The sequence below is a fragment of the Balaenoptera ricei genome, chromosome 5 (assembly GCF_028023285.1).
Source record: "Balaenoptera ricei isolate mBalRic1 chromosome 5, mBalRic1.hap2, whole genome shotgun sequence".
Lineage (NCBI taxonomy): Eukaryota > Metazoa > Chordata > Mammalia > Artiodactyla > Balaenopteridae > Balaenoptera > Balaenoptera ricei.
In genome coordinates this window covers 100,598,832-100,617,748 of record NC_082643.1, presented here as the reverse complement: position 1 = coordinate 100,617,748, position 18,917 = coordinate 100,598,832, and the positions used below count along the sequence as shown (strand labels likewise).

The window sequence follows — 18,917 nt, the reverse complement described above, 5'->3', positions numbered from 1 at the left end:
GACAGAACCAATCCTTAGACAGGATACAGCATGATGAGCTACATCCTTCCAGATTACAAACACATATAGTCCCTCACTTAATTTTTTTTTTTTTTTTTTATAAATTTATTTATTTATTTATTCATTTCTGGCTGTGTTGGGTCTTCGTTTCTGTGCAAGGGCTTTCTCTAGTTCTGGCAAGCGGGGGCCACTCTTCATCGCGGTGCACGGGCCTCTCACTATCGCGGCCTCTCTTGTTGCGGAGCACAGGCTCCAGACGCGCAGGCTCAGTAATTGTGGCTCACGGGCCTAGTTGCTCCGCGGCATGTGGGATCTTCCCAGACCAGGGCTCGAACCCGTGTCCCCTGCATTGGCAGGCAGACTCTCAACCACTGCGCCACCAGGGAAGCCCCCTCACTTAATTTTAATGACAGTCTCTGTAGTGGAAAGCAAATGGGCTTTGGAATGTCAAAAACCCTGGTTGCAAATTCCAGCCTTTGCTCTGAATGACCTTGAGAAAGCCATTTAATCTCTCTAAGCCTCGAGTTTCTAATCCACAAAACTAGGGTGATAATAATATTTACCTTCCAAGATTTAAGTCACAAATGTATTTAAGCACCCTAGTAGAGTCCTGACACTAAACACATGCTGAATAAATACACGGATGTACCCCAGTTTGTTTACCCATTCACCTGTTGAAGGACATCTGGGTCATTTCCAGTTTTTCCCAGAACAAATAAAGTTTTTTTGAACATTCATGTACAGGCTTTTGTGTGAACATAAATTTCCATTTCCCTGAGATTAATGCCCCAGAGTGTAATTGCTGGATTATATGGTAGTTGCATTTTAGGTTATAAAGAATTTGCCAAACTGTTTTCAAGAGTGGCTATACCATTTTACATTCCCACCAGCCACAAACACATGAACAGATCCAGTTTCTTCATATTCTTATTAGCATTTGGTATTGTCACTATTTTTTATTTGATCCATTCTGATAGCTGTGTAGTGTTATCTCATTGTGGATTTAATTTGCATTTCCCCAATGGCTAATGATGTTGAACAAATTTTCACATGCTTATTTTCCATCTGTCTATCCTCTTTGGTGAAATGTCTGTTCATGTCCTCTGCCCATTTTCTAATCAGGTTGTTCATTTCTTTGATGCTGAGTTTTGAGAATTCTTTATATATTCTAGATGTTAGTCCTTTGTCAGATAAGTGGTTTGCAAATATTTTCTCCCAGTCTGTATTTTGTCTTTTTGTCCACTTAAAAATGCCATTCCCAAAGCAAAAGTTTCTAATTTTGATGAAGTCCAGTTTATCCATTTTTAAAAATTTTATGGATTGTACTTTTAGTGTCATATCTAAGAACTCTTCACCCAACCCTGGGTCACAAAGATTCTTGCCTATGTTCTCGTCTAAGAGATCAGTGGTTTTATGTTTTACATTTAACTATATGATCAATTTTGAGCTAACTTTTGTATAATGTGTGAAGTTTAGGTTTTCACCTTTGTCAAAAATCAGTTGGGCAATTTTGTGTGGTCAATTTATAGATTCACACTCTATTCTTATCCATTGATCTATGGGTCCATCTCCCCACCAGTAATATGCAGTCTTGATTACTATAGCTATGTAAGTCTTGAGATTGCATAGAGTGATTTCTCACACTTCATTCTTCCTTTTTCACAAATGTATTCACTATGTTAGTTCCCTTATCCTTCCATGTAAATTTTAGAATAATCTTTCCTACATCTCCAAAAAATATTACTGAGATTTTGATAGGAATTTTATTAAATCTTATATCAGTTTGGGAAGAACTGACATTTTTACTATGTTGACTCTTCCAATCCATAAACATGGCATTCCTCTTCATTTATTTAGATCTTTGATTTCTGTCACTAATGTTTTGTACTTGTAAGCATGCAAGTTCTATACATATTTGTTATATTTACACTTTACTCCTAAGAATTTCATTTTTTAAGCAATTGTAAATGGTATTATACTTTTTAATGTCTGTGTGTTTATTGCTGGTATATAAAAATACAATTGATTTCTGTTCTTTACCTTGTATCCTGTCATCTTTCTGAACTTACTTTTGAGTTCTAGGAGGGGTTTTTTTTTTTGTAGATTCCTTGAGATTTTCTATGCAGACACTCATCATCTGCAAATAGTGACAGTTTTATTTTTTCCTTCCTAATCGGTATACCTTTTATTTCCTTTTCTTGCCTTAATTGCATAAGCTAGAACGTCACTATTATATTGAGTAAAATGATGAAACCTAAAATCTATGTCTTGGTCCCAATTTTAAGTGGAAATCATTCACTCATTCACCATTAAATATAATGCTAAGATATTTTGTGGATGCCTTTTAACAAGTTGAGGGAGTTCTCTTGAATTCCTATTTTTCTGAGAGTTTTTTTATCATGAATGGGTGCTGAATTTTGTCTGATGATTTTTTCTGCATTGATTGAAAAGATCATATGATTTTTCTTCTTTACCTGCTAATATAGTGAGTTATACTGATGGATTTTTCAATATTGAACAGGTCTTGCATTTTTGGAATAAATACCATTTGGTTATGAAGTATAATTATTTTTATATATTGCTGAACTTTATTTGCTGTTATTTTGTTAAAGATTTTTGTGTCTATATTCATGAGGGATAGTCATGTATAGTTTTCATTTTCTGAATTGTCTTTTGGGTTTTCATGTCATAGTATTAATAGCTTCATAAAATGAATTGGGAAGTGCTATCTCCTTTTTTTTCTTCTTCTTTTTATTTTATGGAAGATATTATGTAGAATTAGTGTTAATTCTTTTTCAAACGTTTTGTAGAATAATCCAGTGAAGTCATCTGGGACAGGAGATTTCTTTCCTGGAGTCTTAAAATTACAAATTCAATTTCTTTAAGAGCTGTTGGGCTATTCAAATTATCTGTCTTTTATTGAGTGAACTGTGATAGTTTGTGCTTTTTGAGGAAAAATTTGAGTTGTCAAATTTTTGCGTGTGGAGTTGTTCACTTATCTTTTAAATGTCTGCAGGATCTGTAATGATATTCTCTGCTTCATTCTTTATATTGGGCAATTTGTGGCTCCTCTCCATTTTTCTTTGTCAGTCTTGTTAATGGCTTGCCAATTATGTTGATCTTTCCTAAAAACCAGCTCTTTGTTTCATTGATTTTCTCTATTTTTTTTGTTTGTTTTCAATGTTACTAACTTCTGCTCTTATCTTTATTATTTCCTTCCTTCTATTTGCTTTGGGTTTATTTTGCTTTCCTTCTTTTAATCTTTTGAGGTGGAAGCTTAGATTATTAATTTGAAACTTGTTCTGTGTTCTAATGTAAGCATTTAGTGCTATAAATTTTGCTCTCAGCACTAGTATAGCTGCATCCCACAAATGTTAATATGTTTTACTTTCATTCTCATTCAGCTCAATGCTTGTGTGTGTTTTTTTTTTAGTTTCCCTTGAGAATTCCTCTTTGACTCATGGGTTATTTAAAAGTGTGTTGTCTAGTTTTCAAATGTTTGGAGATTTTCCTGTTATATTTCTGTTAATGATTTCTAGTTTGACTCCATGTGGTCAGAGAATATACTCTAGACAATTTTAATTCTTATAAATTTGTTGGGTTTGTTTTATGGTCCAGCATACGGTCTAACTTGGTGCATGTCTCATGGGTGCTTGAAAAGTATGTGTATTCTACTGCTGTTGGGGGAAGTGTTCTATAAATGTAATTTCTATTGTTCTTTCTTTCAGTTTACTGCTTCTTTCCTCTGATCCCTCCTTTCAGCTGTTAGTCCAACCATTGAGTTTTTTTATTTTAGTTACTGTATTTTGAAGTTCTAAAGTTTAGGTTTCTTTATAGCCTCTATTTCTTTGCTGAGACTTTTGTGTTTTTTTTTTTGTTGTTGTTGTTTTTCATTTGTTTCAATCATGTTTGTAATTGCTCACTGAAATACTTTATTGATAGCTGTTTTAAATTTCTGACATCTGAATGGAAGGAATAGATAAAAGAATTAGTGGACTAGAAGAAAGAATAATAAAAATTACCCAATCTGAACAACAGAGAGAATAAACTAAAAAAGAGAGAGACAGACAGACACTCAGGGACCTGTATGACTATAATAAAAGTTGTAAAATTTGTGTTACCAGAATATGGAAAGAAGAGGAGAAAGAGGGTAAAGCTGAAAAAAAAATAATGACTGAAGATTTCCCAAATTCTAATATCTCTGTCATCTCTGTGTTAGCATTTATTGTATTTACTCTCCCATGTTGAGATTTTCCTGGACTTGGTATGATGAATCACTTTCAACTGGAACCTGAACATTTTTGGTATTTTGTTTAAAAACTACAGATTTTATTTCAACTTTCTGTTTTAGCTGTGTTTCATGATATTGCTGTGGCAGGGGAAGAGAGGATGTTGCCCCGTTGCTGCCAGGTGGGGGTAGAAGCCCAAGTTCTTCACTTGGTCTCTTCTGACACCTGAGATGGTCAGGGGACTCCACAGTACCACTGGGAGGAAATGGGAGGAATGAGGCCTCCCTTCCCCGACACCACTCTGATTGGGAGGAGTAAGAGTGTTTCATTACTGCTCCACACATGTCTTCCTATGTCACCACAGAGCTTGTATGGCCCCATGACCACTGGATACTGGTAGTGAGTGTGAAAACCACTGGTAAAGTTTTGACTCATCACCAGGTCTCCTCTGACATCAGCCCAGTGGGGAGGGAAAGGGGAACCTCATTACTGCAAGGTATGGGTGAAAGTCCAGGTTTCACACATGGTCCTCCTGACACTGTAGATGGAATAAGGAACTTCATGACTACTCAGCAGGGATGAAAGTCCCATCTCCCTACTCAGCCCTCTCTGACACTACCTGGAGGTGAAGAGGTACCTTGTTACAGCCTAACGAGGGTGGAACTCTAGGCTACCCTCTTGGTCTTTGCTGACATTGGTGAAGGTGGGGTCACAATTTTTTCTGTGGTGTTTGGCTCTAGTAGATTGGTTATTGTCTAAAAGCTTTCTGTGATGCGAGCCTGCCCTTTTCTTGGTCCTTTGGCTACAGAGAGCAAGTTTTTGTTGGGGTTTTTTTTTTTGGTCTGCACCTGTGGCATCTGCAGATTCTAGCTTCTCCAGCTCCAATTTTCAGATAGATAAGGCAAAAAGGACACCCAAGGATCTCACGACCTTATTGTTCCTATGGTTCCAAGGTTCCAGATAGTTTGTCTTCTCTCGGCCTTTTGGATGGTCTATGTTTACTTTATATATAATGTCCGGGCTTATTAGTAGTACTTGGTGGGAAGAATAGGAAAGATCATCTATTCTATCTTCATGGAAGCAGAAGTACTGAACATTCATTTTTAATAACATTTTATTATAAAGACAATTTTGAGTGATATTAAATGAAATGTTAAAGCTAGAAAAAAGACTTCTTATAATGTTTACTAATATTAACATTGTAATTAAACACAAGATTAAGATTTGCAGGTGGTGTTCATTTGTCATATCTGTAGCAAAGGTATGTACATGTCTAGCTAAGGATCCAAGCTAAGTCTAGTCTAGTCTTGGTAGGCAGATAGATAACTGCCTATGGGTGTATGGTTTCATGGTATTAAGTAAGCCAGACTTCCTCAAGTAAATCCTCTCTCTGGCTAGTGCATAGCATTATCAGGCTTAAACTTTATCCCATAAGCCTATGTCTATAATACCTGTTGAAATATAAACATCCATGGAGAATATATGGTTCTATTCTTGACCCCAAGAGTGCTGCATGCTGTGAGCACTCACCAGTAGAAAGGAACAGATACCTAACAGAAACAAATAGATATGAAAACAGGTCATCACAATCCCCAAATATGTTCTTTCAGATACACACACACAGTCACAAATATACATCTCTGACAAACAACTGAATGAACAAACAAATAAAAGTACCCAATTTAAAAGGAACTTTGGATTATAACTAATACATTTATTGACAACTACTTGATGTGTTGAAAAGGTCACAAGAAGTTGAGTACAATATATCTTCCCCACTAGCTGGAGGAGAGATTTGGTTTCCTCTGGTCTCCTTCTGCCATTCAGGAACTAAGCTTGATAAGTATTTACTAAGCACTTACTATGTGACAGGCACCACATTATATACTAGGGAAAAAGACTTATAAGTCATTTCTCTATGCTTTCTCTTATTTGAAGACTCTTATACCAAAAAGACATTCCTAGGAAACTGGCTTTCTTTATCATAAATCTGTGTTGCATTTTAGAAAATGCTTTCCCTTATCTCCACCCATTAATTCTTAAAATAAAGTAGACACATAATCTATTATTGTCCATATTTAACAAATAAGGGCAATGAGGCCCAGAAACCTAAGTGTTTTTCCCACAGTCCCACAACAAGGAGAATTAGCCTTAAATAATGGTCTTCTGACCCCCAAACCCAGGATGCTCTTCATATCACACTTTGATAAGGCTCAGTTCCTGAGAGCCATTTTCCCCCAAAGACCTGTCAACCTTTAGTTAAAATCCTACCTTATGATTATGTTTATTTTTCTAACTCTTTCTACCAAATCAAAAATCCCATGAGAGTGGGGACTTTATTATTATAATTCACTATAATTTTATGCATCTGTCCTTGTTGGCATTCCATTGATATTTGTTGAATTAACTTGAATGACGCAAGAGAATCTAGATTCTCAAATAAAAAATAATCCTTATGCTCTTCCTTGTTATCAATCAGCCTTCCTTAGTCCCTTGCCAGCTCTGTGATCTCAGATAAATTAATAACTTTTTTCTTAGCTTAGGTTTCTTTTTTGCAAAATGGGCATAATAATGCTTACTTTACAGGGTGGTTATGACTATAGGAGTACTCAGTAAATGGTAATTATTATTATAAAATATGTAAAATTCCAAGGATAGTGTTTGGCATGGAGCAGGCCCTCCTCCCCTCACCACTGCCCCCCCCTCACTAGATAGGGAACTTCATGAGGAGAGGGACATGCCTATTTAAAACCAATAGCACATTTCTTTTTATGGCTGAGTAATATTCCATTGTACATATGTGTCACATCTTCTTTATCCATTCATCTGCTGCTGGACACTTAGGGTGATACAGAAAAAATTAAAACTAAAAAAAATAAAACCAATAGTACAGTGCTTTGTACTTACCAGACATTGGAAAGAGATTTGCTAAATGAATAGATAAATGAATACAATACTGTAAAAGGATGTTTAATTATCAGTGTTACAAAATATTTAATTTTACTAAGAGTAGGTTAATACAGTATTCTGGCAATATAGTAAATCTATATACATCTTCTGACTAAAAGAAAATATATGATCATCAATCACTCTGAATCATTTCATTTTAACACATTTACTCTATTATTTATTTTACTTTTAAAGTCCCCATCAACTCCCTACTATCTGCCTTTATCATTTCCTGGGAACTAATTGTTCATTCATGCATGTGATTAACATTTACTCAGCTCTTACTGTCTACCACAAATCAGGTTGCAAAGATTCATAGGACTATCTCTCCGTCTCTAAAGGATTTATACCCTACAAGGAAAAACCAATGCATAAACAATTTATAATTAATGGAGGTGTTATGATAGAAGTACAAAAAAGTGCTATGGTTATAAGAGTGATTCATCCTGCCTGGGGACTTGGCTTACGAGAGCGTACATGTGGGAAAGTGATTTTTCTCTTTGTACACTAAATTGACTTAGTAGTAATAAAAATAGTTTCCATTTGTATAGTACTTTGCAAAGTGCTTTCACATCCATTTCTTCTTTTAATCCTCACAATGAAGGCTCTATAGTTTAGTGGGGGTTTTTTAGTATAGTCATCAAAAAAGATAGCTATGAAGCCAACAGATAAATAATATGGAAATTCATTCTAAAGTCCATAGGTGGATGATATAAGCTGAAACTGGAAACACGACTTTGTTAGAGCTTCACAGAAATCATTCCAAGAAAAGCTAATAGGAGAGACCTGTTCCTTCCCCTTTGTCCTCAGTGTCATTGCTTACTTCAAGCCAGATCTGCCGTCTTGCTCATAGATTATAACAACCTTCTAGCTGGATTCACTGATTTGTGTCTCATCTCCCTCCAAGCCATTGGCTACATTGGACACAAAAAGAAAATTTTTAAATGCAAATTGAAGCATGTCATTTTCCTGCTTAAAGCTCTTTTATCCTATAGAGTGCCTCACTTCCTACAGGATAAAATTCGAATGCTTTTGTATAGTATATAAAATTCTCCATTATATAAACCTATCAAATTCTTCAAATTCTTTATTGGTCACTCTCTTCTAATAATTTTACTATTTGCTCAAAACTATCACACTATTTCCATTTCTACACCTTTATAGTGTCTTTGGCATATAATGCCTTTAACTCTCCATCATTCGGTCTGGTAAAATGACAGTGGACATAGAAACTGTGGCTTTTTTGTTGTTGTTTATATATAGACTTAACAGTAACAGCAAAATCTTGGCAACAGAAATTTGGCTCTTGCTTTCTTTTCTTAATTCATCACTGCATAAAACACAGTTTGGGAACCACTAGACTAGCATTTTCTTTTAAGATCTCAGGAAGAAATCACTATGTTTTTTATTACACATCAAAGATTCATGACATTTATATTCATTTAACATAGAACTAAAATATATTCTTTTGTGAGCATATTCTGTGCTATATGCTAAGGAACCAATTGGAGATAAGTCAAAACAAGGCAGATATGAGTCCATCGTGGATCTTACATTCAATGAAATAAATAGACAATAAAATAAGTGAATAAATTAAATCTCATAAGTGATGATAAGTGCTAATAAGGAAATAAAGAATGGTCTGGGAAAGGAGGCATTTTGGAGAAAATGGTCCATGAAGGTCTCTGTGAGGAAATTACATTTCAGATGAGACTTGAAAGATGAGGAGCCAGCCATGCAGTTGGGGGAAGAGTCTGCTGGGCCAAAGAAGACTTTTGGAGTGGCTGAAGAACTGAACGACCAATGTGGTTGCACACAGTGAGAGAAGGGGAGAGTGATGGGAGTTGACAGTAAATCATACAGGACCTGGTAGGCAAAGGCAAGGAAAGAATTGAAAGATTTTTTTAGCAAGTGAATAGTGACCCTGACTGCAACACTGGCTTCAGGGTGAAAGGTGGAGAATGGATCATAAGAGAACAGGAAAGAAACAAGGAGACCAGTTATAAGGCTATCGTAATGGTCTGTTCAAGATACACTGATGAATGGACTATAGTGGTAGCAGTGGCTATGTAGACAAGTGGATGGACTTGAGACACATTTTGGAGATGAAACCATCAAGCCCATTTTGGAGGACAGCAAAAAGAATCAAGGATGAGTTCTAGGTTTCTGGCCTGAAGCAACAGGATAGATGATGGAGCCATTTACTGAGATAAAAGAGACTGAGGGAAGAAAAAAATGGAGCAAAATTGAGAGTTTCTTTTTGGACATGTTATATTTGAGATATCTCTGAAACATTTGGGTGAAGCTATCAGTAGGCAGCTGGATAAATAAATTTATATTTCAGAAAGGAGTCCTGAGCTAGATACATAAGCGTGGGAGGTTTTTTTTTTTTTAACATCTTTATTGGAGTATAATTGCCCCACAATGGTGTGTTAGTTTCTGCTTTATAACAAAGTGAATCAGTTATACATATACATATGTTCCCATATCTCTTCCCTCTTGCGTCTCCCTCCCTCCCACCCTCCCTAACCCACCCCTCTAGGTGGTCACAAAGCACAGAGCTGATCTCCCTGTGCTATGCGGCTGCTTCCCACTAGCTATCTATTTTACGTTTGGTAGTGTATATATGTCCATGCCATTCTCTCACTTTGTCACAGCTTACCCTTCCCCCTCCCCATATCCTCAAGTCCATTCTCTAGTAGGTCTGTGTCTTTATTCCCGTCTTACCCCTAGGTTCTTCATGACCTTTTTTTTTTTTTCCTTAGATTCCATATATATGTGTTAGCATACGGTATTTGTTTTTCTCTTTCTGACTTACTTCACGCTGTATGACAGACTCTATATATAGATGGGTTGAGATGAGTGAATGCATTAAATGTATTACTGAAATAATGCATGGAAAGTAGCAGACACTTCACTTGGCATGTAGCAAATATGCTCAAAGTATATTAGCTAGAGGTTGCTGCTTACGGTTAGAAAATTCTTCACACAGTATAACCCAAATCTTTTCTACTAAGAATAAACTGCTTTTGTATCACTTTCTTCTCAGTAGTAATAGAAAACATCCAGTAGTCTTAATAAGGTATTTATATATTTGGAGACTTACTTAGAATGTTTTATATATTCATATGCAGAAATACAAAAGAATAAAAAGTCTACTAATATAACAAACGCATGGCATATATAACAATATATTATATAATATAAAAATGTATATAACAGAAAAAGTATATAACTACACATAATTTGGTTTGAAAAGTATTTTTAAGAAACTGAATGGAAAGGCAGTTGAAGTTTTCAAATTTTCAGCATCTTAGCACCTACATATAAAATAAATAGATTCCAGAATGCTGATCAACTAATTTATGATACAGTATATTAATTATTTTTATGCTATGGGATGCTCAACCACATTATGATTAAGAAAATGTGGTTTTACCTCATACATCCTGTCTCTGCTATTTACTAGCTGTGTGATCTTGGACAAATTACATTACCTCCTGGTTCCTCAATCTCCTCATCTGTAAAACACCAATAATTATAATACCTATCTAATCAGGTTGTCAAGTGAAATGACAAAAATGTTAAAAATGATGTGTAAAATACGTAGCATAGTGCCTAAAGTAATCAATAAATGATCCATCTATATCAGTGGTTCTCAACCCTGGATGACATTAGAATCACCTGGGGAGTTTTTAAAATACTATGTCCAGGCTTCACCCAAACCAATTAAATCAGAATCTCTTGGAGGTACGTCTCAGGCCAACAATGTTTTTTTTAAAAAAAAGCTCCCTAGGTAATTCTAATGTGTAGCGAGAGTCAAGAACTATAACCTAAAAATAAATGTCATATATAATATATGAGAATGTAATCTTTGTATTGAAATGTTTATAAAATATAGTGTGATGCCAGTTAAACAAGTGACCAAAAGAACTTCAAAACCTGTATAATAATTTAGTTTGGAAAAAAAGTAAGTTGAAAGAGTAGATAAATGATAATTAAAAACAAAGACATGGTCTAGCATCTCTGAAGTAAGATGCCTGCACTCAACTCCCAGCTCCACCACTTACCAGCTTTGTAACTTCAGGCAAGTTACTCAACTACTGTTTCCTCATTTGTAAAATAGCAATAATGACAGTACCTACCTCTTATTGTGTTGTTAGATCATTGAATGATTTAATATTTGTAAAATGCTTAGAACAACGCCTGGCATATAGTAAGCACTATGTATTGGTTTTAAAAAGAGTACTTGGATGGAAATATTTGGAATGAAATAATGCTGGCATTAATACTGAATCTTGGTAACATATCTTGCATTAAATTAGAACTGAGAACAGGTGTTATACAAAAGCTCTGGGGTGATTGTTAAAAAAAAATCCTTTACACCTTATATCAAAGATCAAACTGATCTTAAGTTCACACTAGCTACTCTCCTCATAGAAGATGATGTATTAATCTCGCCAGGACGTGTATAAAATACCACAAAATATGTTAATGAAAGTATCCACTATCCCTGAAGCCCTGAAGTTCAAATATTATCTGATGAACTGCAGGGAATTTTTAAAACAAGATCACCATATACAGGTGTTGTGTTGGGTTTAGGTCCTGGAGGTGGATTTTTCAGTGATTTTCCTTTCTTTGTCATACCTGGTCTGGCCCTTGCCTACTTCTCCAGCCTTATTCTAATGGCCTCACCCCACATCCCTGCCCCATCCAGGAAATCTTCCTTCCACTTCCTTCAAGTCCTACTGTTTCCTCCTCCAATCCTTTGCTACTCTTACTGATGATCCCTCTTCCTGGAATGCTCTTCTCATTTTCCTCTGACCATCCCACCCCCAACCTACACATCTTTTAAAACTCAGTTCAAGTACTAACCTCTTCTATGAAGCCTTTCCCAACACCCCAGGTGGAGGTAAGCATTCCCTCTTTTGTACCTACTTATACTACGAACAGATGGCCATTTTCAATTTTTTTTTTTTTTTATCTGGCCACACTGAGTGGCATGCAGGATCTTAGCTCCCTGACCAGGGATCAAACCTGGGCCCTGGCAGTGAAAGCACTGAGTCCTAACCACTGGATCACCAGGGAATTCCCCAGATGGCCATTTTTAAAGCCACATTTGAGTCTTTTTAAAGGTCAGGAACCCTTGTCTTATTTTATTTACATATGTATTTATTTAATCATCAACCCCTGGCACAGAATCAGGCTCGTTTAACTAATTTCATTGACCTAGAGAATGGAAGGAAGGGAGAAAGGGAACAACGAAGGAATGGTATCCATTTGTATGGTGTTTGACTGAGAAGAGGGGCGTCATCAGTGAGCATGAATGAAGCAGTTGGAATCTATGGTTGCTGGTTTCAGTAAGACCAACAGGAAAACCATGCTAGCACAAAGCCATCAGCTTCTCATAAACCTAAGACATCATCATGCCTCTGCTACATCGAGAGACCCTGCTCAAGATTTCAGTGAAACCCTAAGGTCAGAGAGAAGTGGAAGAAGAATCCCTCAAAGCTACACAAGAGAGCGTTCATTTACAAACTTTGTTAAGTTCTCTAGCTCTCCGTTTTCCTAAATTTACTCCCATCTTTAGAAGATCTTTATAATGTCCCAACACTTCTCAGAAGTCTTTTCCAGTTTTGTGGAGACAAAGTCATTAGACTCACAACATTTTAGCACAGTTAAGATCAGGACCCCTGGGATTCTGGCTCTATCATTAGCTCTGCAGTTTTAAGCCAGCTGCTTAACAGTCCTGTGCCTCAGTTCACTTGCCTTTAATATGAAAACAATAATAGTATTTATCATAGAGTTGTAAAGTGGATTAAGTATTTAGAATAGCACATTGCATGTAGAGAGTCCTAAATACACGTTTATATTTATTATAAATTAATGGTTAATATTATATGTTAGTTAATACTATAGACAAGAACTACTAATTTAGTCCCTTCTTTAAACAGGAAAAATGTAGGTGCTTCTGTTATAATTATCAAAACAGCACTTATTTCAGAAGTTAAGGGACTAAATATATTGGTCACACTGAGGATATACTTTCACCTTCTGTATAAATAAACACGTCTACTTACAGAACAGGAGATGTCTCACCTACGAATCCTCTGTGGTATTTGCTGCTTCAGAGTCTATATTAGCAATGGTGAAACTTGGCAAGAAAACCAATCTTGTATAATGGCAGAGAAATGACAGGCCAACCTTGCCTAGGACTCATAAAATTCAAACAAGGTAGTATCTGTCAGAGGCACCGACACTTTTCTTTTTCTAAACTGAAATGAGCTGAACACAAGTATGAAGCTTATTATCAATCTCATTTTCAGTTCCTTTGAAATCTTTCATGAGTCTCTCCTATCTAAGGAGACCAGCCATCAAAGAAGAGTCTATGTGTGGTAGCGGATTAGGTTAAACAAATGCCTATAGAAATTCAATATCCATCATTCTCTTTTCCAGTCTCCTATTAAGAGGGCAAATCTTATCCTCCTTAGTAAATGAACCATAGAGGCCTCTAAGGAGGCTGGGGTGGTTAGACTGTAGAGGGATCCCTGACATTACACCTAAGGACAGATTCCAGGTTATGTCCCCAGCAAGGGTGAATAAGATAAGTCAATAGATTACTTTTCATTTACATCTAAAATCAACAAACCAATCATTTGTTTACATGTGACTTGTGCCTAAATATTGAGCATTCATGATTACTAATAAAAGAGACTATTCGTATTCACATTCACATTAGCTTTCACAAGTAAGTCTGACCCACAAACACCTTATAGTCTTACCAGAACGAAGTTCCTAAATCCCTCAAGGAAACATGTCCAGCTAGTCAAGAGGTATTTCTGCTTCTTCCACAGCCCCCCTCTCCAGCCACCTGCTGATGCATTCTATCTTCTTGAGCAATAAGACAGACAACTGGACTCACAGGAAGCAAGACTGAAACGGAACACGGGGCTGTAACTCAGAAGATGGTGGCTTTGCTTGGTTTTGCCACTTACTAGCTGTGTTTCCTCATGAATTCACTTAACTTTCATTTACTCAATAATAAGATTTTCCCCTCCCTCCATCTCACAAAGGTACTTTGAGGATATTAGAACTGACTATGAGAGCAACCCTAAACTGTAAAGTGCCAAACGGATGTCACTCTGACTATTCATTCCAGAGCATGCATGGGAGTTTTGTGCCGGCAGCCTCTGGTGTCAGACTGCCTGAGTTCAAATCCAGACTGCCACTCACTAACTGTGACCTTGAACAAGTGCATGCTTCTGTTTCCCCATCTGTAAAATATGAAATGGAAGGGCACCTGTATGGCACTTAAAACAATGACAAGAACCTAGAAAACATTCCATAAAAAGTTAAGATTTGATTCAGCAAGGACTTTTTCTAATTTAATTTGTATTTTATATTAAAGTATAGTTGATTTACAATGTTATGTTAGTTTCAGGTGTACAGCGAAATCATTCAGTTATATATATACATATAACCATTCTTTTTCAGATTCTTTTCCCATATAGGTTATTATAGAATATTGAGTAGAGCTCCCTGTGCTAAACAGCAAGGATTTTTTTAAGTGGCTACCCCTTGACTATGTATGAGCTTTGAGAACGCTGAAGAATAGACAAGATCTAATTCCCACCTTTGGAGGTCTCACAGACTTGTGAAGGGTAGACACTGAGGTAAACAAGTGTTGTGATGAAGATAAAATGTAGTTAAGCACAGGGCACAGATCCGTTCCTAATCCCCTGCTCTGTCCTTTTGCCTTCCTCTGTTTCCCTGCTCTTCCTAGGCAAATTCCCTTGATAACTGCATCTACTTTCAGAGCTAAGACCCAGAGCACAGAACTCTACCCTCACTGCAGGATATCCCCATGTAGCTTACTCCCTTCCTCCACTCCTGAACCTACACCTCTTACAACTAATCCCTCAACCTAATCAATGACCAAACCACGATAAATTTGTCTGAGAAACATGCCCTATTTCTCAACCCATATACACATCTACTGCATTCATCTTGACTGTTGCAGGAGCTTCCTATGCATCTCTGGGCCTCCAGTCTCAACCTCCCTACCCATCACTCATTCCCCATTCAGCCACCTGAGTTCTTCTAAAGATTATATCTGTTCACAATACTCCCTGTGGTAAGCCTTCAGTGGCTTCCCATTGCTGACTCAATAGCATCTTCTTAGGTCTACAGGACTCTTAACTCAAATCTCGGGCTCCTTTCTACATTTATTCACACTTCTCAGGCCTCAACAAAAAGGATACCCAATGTACCTTTCCAGGACACACATGTACCTTCCAATTCTCTCTACTCTTGCTCTTGTTGATCCTATTATCTCAGATATCCTATCTGCCAGCTATCCATCCACCATCCTTCTTTTTCATCCTTCAATGTCCAGCTCAAATGCCAACGACTGCATATTGCTTTCCCTGATTAACCAGAATCCCTCAGGATTTCTTGCTCTTTATCCTAGATTTACACATACCGTGTAGATTGAACCATATGATTTACCATATTTTTGGTAGATCAAAAATGGCCAAATAACAGTAATTTCAAATAATTCAACCTATAAATTAGTATGTTTCTCTTACACCACTTACCCTGCTTCAGTAGACTTCTTTATACTCTGTCTTCTTCCTTGCATGCATGCCCAGTGCCTAGCAGTGATGGAAAAGTAGATTCTCAAAAAATGCTTATAGAATTCAAGATAATTGTTATGTATGGATCTCAGTATAATACTTCATTGGGTTCCCTTAAGTCTAGGTCTCAATCTTTCTCTCATTTTGCTGGAGTCTGACAAGGGTAAAGTTAGTCACCCAAGACTGTCTTATCAAGTCAGGAGTGTAGGTATCCTTTCCTCATTTCCATCAGGACCTCACTCTCTCTACCTACCAACTAATAATTATCTAACCTAGAGAGGGAAAAATCCACCTCCAGGGTCATCCTTTCTTTAGGCAGCAAGTGTGGAATTTGTAATGTTAACCATTCAGGACATTCATTCATTCATTCAGTCATGGAGATGTGATTGGCACTGGGAATATAGAAGTAAATAAGGCAACCAGAGATGATGAATTTAGAGTGCCTTTGTTCTTTGACCTGGTCTTCAAACATTTTTCCTCGAGAATCACCCGAAGACATTTTGAACATTTAAACAATATCGTGTATTTTTGAACAGTTTTAAATGTCTTGTACATTTTAAGGTATCTAAAATTTTTATCATAAGTTGACATTGTCACAAAGGATGTAATTTTCAATATATATTTAATATTGTCACTTTAAATATAATTACTATATCATTTTAAATGTATCAAATTAATACATATATAATAATTTAATACTCAAGACCAGCTATTTAAAAATATATGAAAAACTATTTTGTAATATTTGGGAATTTTAGGCCTTTCCTTTGTCTATTTCAACTCACATTTCCACTATACTTTCTTCCTGGATTTTATACATATATATTAAATCAAAACTGTGGAGCTGTATATTTAGGTCAATTTACAAAAATATCCACGGCAAACAATAAGCTGAATTACACTTTCAGAAGAATTCTGCTTTTATTATTTCAATTCAAATACATATGTTAATAAGCATTGCAAGAAACATTATAAAAACAATGAGAAATAAGTTGCAAAATGAATCCTGTAAGATTATAAAAAGTAGTCAAGGTTAAAATAATATAGATCTAATATGAATGATTAATCCATTTTCATAAATTATAAAAAGAAGGTAAAGCAATATGTTAGCTCTCAGTATCAAATCTGTAATAAAGCAATGAGTGTACAGTTTATGACATAATGATAATATCATTCCTCTAATAAGAATGTGTGTCTCTGTCCAGTCAAAAGGCAGAGAATGGTCAAATGAAGCAAACATGGTCCAACTACATGCCATCACAAGAGACATAATTGATTCAAAGACACAATAAGTTGAAAATAAAGGGATAGAAAAATATATCCCATACAAAGAGTATCCAAAATAGAGCTGGAGTGGCTACAGTAGTATAAGGCAAAATAGACTTAGAGACAAATTTTGTTACTAGTGACAAAAAAGGACATAATAATAAAAGGGTCAGTCCATCATGAAGACAAAACAATTATAAGCATAATGCATCCAACAAGAGAGTGCCCCAAAACATGACGTAAAATACATACATTAAAAGGTGACATAGACAATTCAACAATAATATTTGAAAACTTCAATACCGCACTTTCAACAATGGGTAGAACAACCAGGCAGATCAACAAGGAAACAGAAAACGTAAACACTGTAAACCAACTAAATATAACAGACTTCTACAGAACACTCCAATCAACAACAAGCAGAATATACATTCTTCTCAAGTGCACATGGAACATTTTCCAGGATATGTTAGTAGTATATGTTAGGAGGCCATAAAACAAACCTCAATAAATTTAAAAGTACTTAAATTATACAGTGTTCTTTGACTACAATGGAAGGAAATGAAAAGTCATAATAATAGAAGGAAATTTGAGAAATTCACAGATAAGTGAAAATTAAATAAAACTCTCCTAAATAACAATTGAGTCAAAGAAGAAATCACAATGCAAATTACAAAATAATTTGAGATAAATGAAAATAAAACCACACATACCAAAACTCATGAGATGCAGCTCAAACAGCAATCAGAGGGAAACTTATAGCTATAATGCTTATAATTATAAGATGAATAAAGATCTCAAATCGATAACCTGAACTTCCACCTTAAGAAACTAAAAAAAGAAGAATAAGCTAAAACAAGCAAGCAAAAGGAAGAAAATAATAAAGATTAGATCACAAATAAATAAAACAGAGAATAAAAATAATAGTGAACATCAATGAAATCAAAAGTTAGTGATTTGGAAAAGATCAACAAAATTAAACTTTAGCTAGCCTGGCCAAGAAAAAAAAGTAAGGACTCTGATTACTGAAATCAGGAATAAAAGAGGGGACCTCAGTACTAACCTCACAGAACTAAAAAGGATTGTAAGGGAATACTATGAATAATCGTATGACATCAAATTAGATAACCTAGATGAAATGGATAAATTCCCAGAAGAACACAAACAACTGAAACTGAAAAAAGAAAAAATTAAAAATCCAAATAGACTTATAACAAGTAAAGAGATTTCATTAGCAATTTTAAATCTTCACACAAAGAAAAGTCTAGGCCTAGATGGCTTCACTAGTGAATTCTACCACACGTTTAAAAAAGAATTAATGTCAATCCTTCAGACACTCTTACGAAGATTTAGAAGAGGAAGGAACACTTCCCAACTCATTCTATGGGACCAGTATTACCTTAAGACCAAAACCAGACAAAGACATGACAAGAAAAGAAAACTACAGATCAATAGTCCCTACAAATACAGATGTAAATATCCTCAACAAAATACTAGCAATCCAAATCCAGCTATATATATATATATATATATATATATATATATATATATATATATATGAGTTTCAGATGTTAAACCAATATTGCATTTCTGGGAGAAATTCCTCTTGGTCATGGTGTGTAATCATATATATATATGATTGGTTTAACATCTGAAACTCAATCAGTATAATACATTATATTAATAGAATAAACCACAACGATCTAAATAGATGCTGCAGATGCAGTAATAACTTCTATATCGATTACACAATGAAATAATATTTTGCATATACTGAGTTAAAAAATATATTACTCAAGTTAACTTCCCCCACTTCTTTTTCCTTTTTTCAGTGTGG

General features: G+C 35.6%; 1 long non-coding RNA gene across 2 annotated transcripts in view; it reads right to left on the bottom strand.

Moving 5' to 3' along the window:
- The window catches only part of LOC132366040 (uncharacterized), a 444,928-nt gene that overhangs the window by 414,459 nt on the left and 11,552 nt on the right, over positions 1-18,917 (bottom strand). For both annotated transcript variants that reach the window (XR_009503341.1, XR_009503340.1), the window contains exon 3: positions 15,776-15,832. This is a non-coding gene — a long non-coding RNA (uncharacterized LOC132366040). The remainder of the gene's footprint in view (positions 1-15,775; positions 15,833-18,917) is intronic.